Raw genomic sequence first — 6000 nt, 5'->3', positions numbered from 1 at the left:
TCCTGCTAGCTCTTCTGAACATAACAGAGGTCACACGCCCCCAGATGGGGACGATTTGCCATATGATGCAGCTCAGTGAGTGGGTGCCGCATATGTGCACTTTTCCGCCTGCCCCTTCGCTCTGGAATCCTGTCGGTTTCCTGGTCCCCCCAGAGACAGCATCAGTGAGCATTGATGTGTTTCCCGGTTGTAACCATCCAAAGTCATCCACATCAGCTCAGCTGCTGCCTCCTGAGTCTGCTAAAGAAAACACACTGCAAAACGGGTTGCTTAGGAATGTCCCGGTGCCCTGTGGGACCCCTCTGAAGGTCTGATCGCGTTACTGTAACTTAGGATTCACGGGCCAAGGATGACTTCCCAACTGCCTTCCCGCACTTCGTAACTCAGTATTCGCCGACCTTCTATCGCTCACTTGGGGAAGAGCTGCCAGGGACCCAGTTCCTTCTTCCGGCAACCCCAAGTCTGGAGAAGGGAAGCCCCCTTGGTTGGGCTGCACTCTGCTTGAGTATGCTGGAGGTTTGCCCGGAGAATCGCCCAGCCCGTTTCCCAGCCGAAGGCTTGATTATTATTTGTTTAAGTGAAAACCTGAAATCAGCCTATGAACATCAGGAAGGACAAGTGAGGCCCTGCTGTCACAGTTCCAGGCCCAAGATGCAGGGGGGCGGCTCCCGCCCAGCAGTCCGCCCACCCCCCGCACCGGGAAACCGTGGGAAGAGACTCGTGGCCAGCTGGCACGGGCCAAAAGCTTTTGTCCATGTTTGGGTCTCCGTGGAAAACTCAGGAGTGACTGCCAAACCTGTTTCAGAAATCCTCTCTAGTTCACATCTGAGCCCACATGCCCGGGGCATCTCCACAGTCACTGTCGTCTTTGGTTTTAAACAGTAGGCACAAATGAAGCGAAGTGGCCAGCCTTCCGCAAGTATTGACAGAATTCACAAATGCCTCCCTCCTGCCAGAAAAAGAGAGACTCCAACAGGGACACCGCAGCTCCACACGGCAGAGACTAGCCACACCACGAACATGTTAAGTGGTTTGGAACAAATCAGTACAATAGAGACTGCTCAGGGGAGAGCCGACATTTGTCTAAAATGGAAAAATCCCCATGCACATTCTGAAGCATTTGACTGAGAAATAGTCCACTTCCCTCTTAGAATATTCAAAGGAAAAAAAAAAGAAAACAGCAGATCTTGCTATTCATCAGACTGAGAGTTGCTGTGACGTGTCTCCAGTCAGGTGTCAGATAGGAAGGGAGGTGCGTTATGAGCGCCTCTCAGGTATGAGTTCTCGTTGCAAATATCACACAGAGTCTGTCTTTGGGCAGCTCTTGACCCAGAAACTCCAAATTTCCAGGTGCTCCCAGGCTCCGGCCCCAGTCCCAGATGTTACAGCAGCAGAGGCACGTCTCGGGGAGCCGCAGGGGGACCCTGGATTTGCTGTTGCCCGCGTGGAGAGGTTGGGAGACCTCGGCATGCCCCCTTTACACAGAAGCACGTCGACTAACCCGGGCCCTTGAAGGTCAGGTCCAGGACCACGGGGGAGAGCAGGCAAGGAGCCTGGGCTGCAGGCCTGTGGCGCCCTGCCAGGATGTGACGGCTCTGGCCCCTCGTCCCCACCATCGGTCTCCCTCCACCCGCCCAAGGAGCCCTGGCTGGAGTCTGGGTGTGGACCCAGGGCTGGTGCAAAATGGCCCTGAGGGCTACCTGCTGATCCCTCAGCTAATACCATGCAAGGTGGCGGTCACAGTTTGCGGTGCACGCCAATAATCCCAGCAGGAAGTCACAGAGTCTGAACACAGTGCAGTCGCGCTTGCCAGGGCTGTGGGAGCTTGTGCAGCTGAGTTCTCCCGAGGTGGGGAGAGTCATCTTCTGAAACTCAGCCTCCAAAAACAAGTCTTTCCTAACGGCCATTTTTCACCAGAGACCAGTTATCCCGACACCTGCTGTCCGAGGTGCCTTCCCTTCAGGAATTTTATTTATTTATTTTTAGAGAGAGGGGCAGGGAAAAAGAGAAGGAGAGAAACATTGATGTGTGAGAGATACATGCCCATACTGGGGACAGAACCAGCAACCCAGGCGTGTGCTCCGACCAGGAATCGAACCAGCGATGCCCAACTGACTGAGCCACACCGGTCGGGGCCCGGTACCTTCCTGTCAGAAGCACACTCAGCTCGGTGGAGGTTTCTGCATCTGTGAGGTTATCAGATCAATGCCCCGCTGAGCTGTGAGCTCCATCGGACGAGGGCAAGATGACCTTTTACTTCCCCTTTACATTCTATGGCCAGTGCCTACCACACAGCAGGGTACTTAGTAAGTGCTTAATAAATGTTTGCTGAGTTAATATTTATTCGTGACATGAGTTAATGTGGTGCTGCCAGTATTCTCAATAGCCCTCCTTGTTTGCCCACTCAGTTGGCCAGGAGCATTAACTCTGACCAAGACTGCTCTCACTTGTGGACGGACACACTGACAGCAGCGGACAGTGTGCCATTTCGTCTTGAGAAGTCTGGCCTTACTTCCCAGTTCCTCCGGTCAGAAACTTGGAAGCAATCATCAGCTTTAACTTCCTACTCGCCCAGACCTACTGTGTTGGTGTGGTGTTTCCACGCGGCCTCATTACTTCTCCCGTCATCTCTCTGTAATAGGACTTTTAGTCTCAAGATACAGATGAAGAAACTGAGAAGCAGGAATGCTCGCTTTTTTAGGGCCACACCACTAAGTGACAACAACTGAGTGTCACCAACTGCCACCTGTGGCAGCAGCTTTCCACTCACGGAGCTGGTCCAAGGGCAGAGACCTTGCTGCTCTTCACTCCCTTCGCGGCCTGTCTGTGGGGAAGGCCCTTGCACGTGGGCAAGTTCAAGTTTGGGACATGACCCATGACTAGACTACTTGGCATGTTTTAAACAATGATTAATTCTCCATCATTAAAAACATTTTTTACCTCCTCTCTAACCGGAGCTGAATCACCGTTCCAATTACTCCTGTTATTCACAGCCCTCCCCCACTGCCCACTGAGATAACCAGGGTGGACTAGCACATCCTCTGGGTCAGTGTAAACAACTCCCAGATATGTGACTAACATGTTGCTTCACTGAGGCCCAAGCTGCTTTTAACTTCTTGTCGGGTCCTCCACCTCCTCACTTCAGCCTACTAATGGTGACTGTCCCCCACAGGAGACTTCTAAATCAGAACACTTCATTTCCTCCCCCACGTCCAGGAAAGCACGTCCTGAAGGGCAGCCAGCTGGGGACGGGCCGCCCGCCGGCGGAGGCTCGCTGCTGGCTGAGCTGGCAGAGCGCGGCGCCGTGGGAGGAGGACGGAGCCGGTGAGAGAGCTTAAGATTCCCTGGACAGCTCCCGACTGAGTCCCAAGTTCAGGAGCTGAGAAGCTCAAACTGGCAAATCTACGTGAGAGCATTTCCTTTTTTTCTGCAAGCAGATTTATTTTTACTAAATATTTTATTATTATTCTATTACAGTTGTCCTAATTTTTTTCCCATTTGCCGTCCTCTGCCCAGCCCACCCCCGACTCCTACGGTCCATCCTTACACTGTTGCCCACGTCCATGGGCCACTCAGACACGTTCTTGACTAGACCCTTCCCCTTCCTTCCACCATGACTCCCCACCCCCGGTCGCTGTCAGTCTGTTCCACGTTTCCATGCCTCTGGTTTGATTTTGCTCATTTTTTTCATTAGGTCCCTCTTATAAGTGAGATCATATGAAATTTGTCTTTCATTGACTGGCTTACTTCACTTAGCACAGTGCTCTCCAGTTCTGTCTACGCTGTCACAAAGGGTGAAAGCATTTTCTAAATTGCACAGTGCAAATGACATTTATTACATTTGCCATTAATCTGAATAACATTAGAAAGAACCTAGATTTAAACTAGGGATTTGGAGATGATCTGACAGTTGGAATTGTCCCCCTTCATCTTGACAATGAGTAGCACTCTTCGTCTGTAAACGATGTAAATTATTTTCGGATAGCTGCTTGGGGTGGTAGAATAGGCACAGCCACAGAGTCCTGTGTGTGATCAGACTGAGTTCCCAAGAAAACAAGTGGGGCTCCGGTCTTGGTACCCCTTGTTCTCTGCTAGGCAGCGCCTGGCAAAACCACACCCCCCAGTGGACAGTCGGAGGAGTGCCTGAGTGAAGAAATGACACGCTCTCCGGGCCAGTGATCCCATCTGCAGACCAAGAACAGCACCCCTCAACCACCAAGTTCTGAAAGCTGTAGGTGCGGCAACCACCGGCTTTGTGCACATTGAGTGTGCTTTCTCCCTTCGTCCTCTCTGTTTTGGGGTCATATGCTGCTTTTCTTCCTCCGTGAGTATGAAAATGCTCCACACGTAAGGAAGAGACCGACATGCGACTCTGGGCTCCCCACGGAGCGTCAGAGCAGCCCCGTCTTTCCAGAGCCGCCCCCCGGCCAGCTTCTAGAGGGTCCCCGAAGGTTCCGCAGGCATGGAATTCCTGGTGTGAGGTCACCCTGAGTCACCCCAAACACCCCCTTCTGGTGCCCTAACACTTCCTTCTCCACAAAAGCCCCCCCCATCTGTAAACATGAGCCCCCACTTTCTTGGTGGCCCGTGGCTGTACCTGTCACGGTTCGGTCGGGCCTCCTCCGTTTCTTGCATGACACAGAAACATGAGAACTGTGCCAACAGGCATCCAGTGAATGTTTCCAGCTCTTGTTTTTTCCAAGGCTCAAATTTCCTAACTATTTTTCTTTTAGCAGGACAAAAACTTGAGGAAATGATCTAACCAGGCAGCCGGGAAAATGGTTCACAGAAAAATCTGGCCCCGGAAAGAGTCTGGGTTCAGTCGCTATTAACACCCACTGGAAGGCGGCAGAACAAAGGAGCGGGCAGCGGCAGCACAGAGGAGGGCTGGGTCTCCGCCCGGGCCTGGCCCCCATCCCGCTGTGGATGAGAAGGCACCCGCTGCCAGGTTCCCGGTCAGAAAGCAGTTAAAGGGCGGTGTGAGCTGGGCGGCTCCCTGGCTCCAGGGTAAAGAATGGAGAAAAAGCGAAGGGAAAAGAGGGAACAAAGACCTGGGACTCTTGGTCTGGGACGCTGTCTGGGAAGAGGTCTGGGACGCTAGATAGCAAACATGTCCTCTGGCGATCACTCGCAGCCACTGAGCTGGAAAGCGTTTCTGCCACAGGTGAGACCTGCTCAGCACAACGAGAGACGTTTCTCTGGTGTGGCCACACAGTGGACACTTCAGCTGGCACCTGCCTGCGGCTAAACTTCCATCATGGGACAGAGGACTACACAGAAGGGACTGTGGAAACACCTGAATGCGCTCAACAAGTCAAAGCAGGCAGTTTGAAAAGAACTATCCAGATGGAGTCCCCAGCACTAAGGAAAACGAAATGCTAGTGAAGGCCCCTGCAGGCCATTAGAACTGTCGGGGAGAGGTCGGAAGGCGGGCAGAAACCACGGCGGCAGAGAGGGTCGGGGTCCACCAGCCGTGGGCCGGTGGGTCACAACAGAAGGCTTGAGAGACAAGAGACTGTCTCGTTTTAAGTCAAAGAAATCAACACTGATGTTTAAGAAAATGCACAGTACAGGGAAGGCACACGCCGCCAAAGGAAGCATAAAAGCCACTGGGGTGGAGCAGGAGCTGCATTTCTCTGAGACAAACTTGGCTGGCCTTTAACCCAAACCCCAGTTCAGGTCTGTGGAGGAAGCACTCTCGTAGGAAATCTGGGCGAGTGTGTTTTATTCTTATAAAGTAATTAAGGTAATGAACAGGCTGTCCCCTGCTGGGGAAATGTCGGAGGACGACAGGATTTACTGTGCTGTTAGAAGCGGGGGAAACACGCTGCTGTGGAGGGCGGGCGGGGGTAGGAAGCGGAGTGACTCCACACGCGGTCTGATGCGCGCGTCTCCGGGGCCGGCGGCGGCGACAGTCGCCCTCCTGTTACTCTCTGCCCTCACCCTGACCCTCCGAAGCAGCAGAGGTGCATCCACGCCCCAGACTGTTCCTCATTAACT

The sequence above is a fragment of the Artibeus jamaicensis genome, unplaced genomic scaffold (assembly GCF_021234435.1).
Source record: "Artibeus jamaicensis isolate MK-2021 breed Jamaican fruit bat unplaced genomic scaffold, CSHL_Jam_final contig_402, whole genome shotgun sequence".
NCBI classification, from domain to species: domain Eukaryota; kingdom Metazoa; phylum Chordata; class Mammalia; order Chiroptera; family Phyllostomidae; genus Artibeus; species Artibeus jamaicensis.
This window is presented reverse-complemented; position numbering follows the sequence as displayed.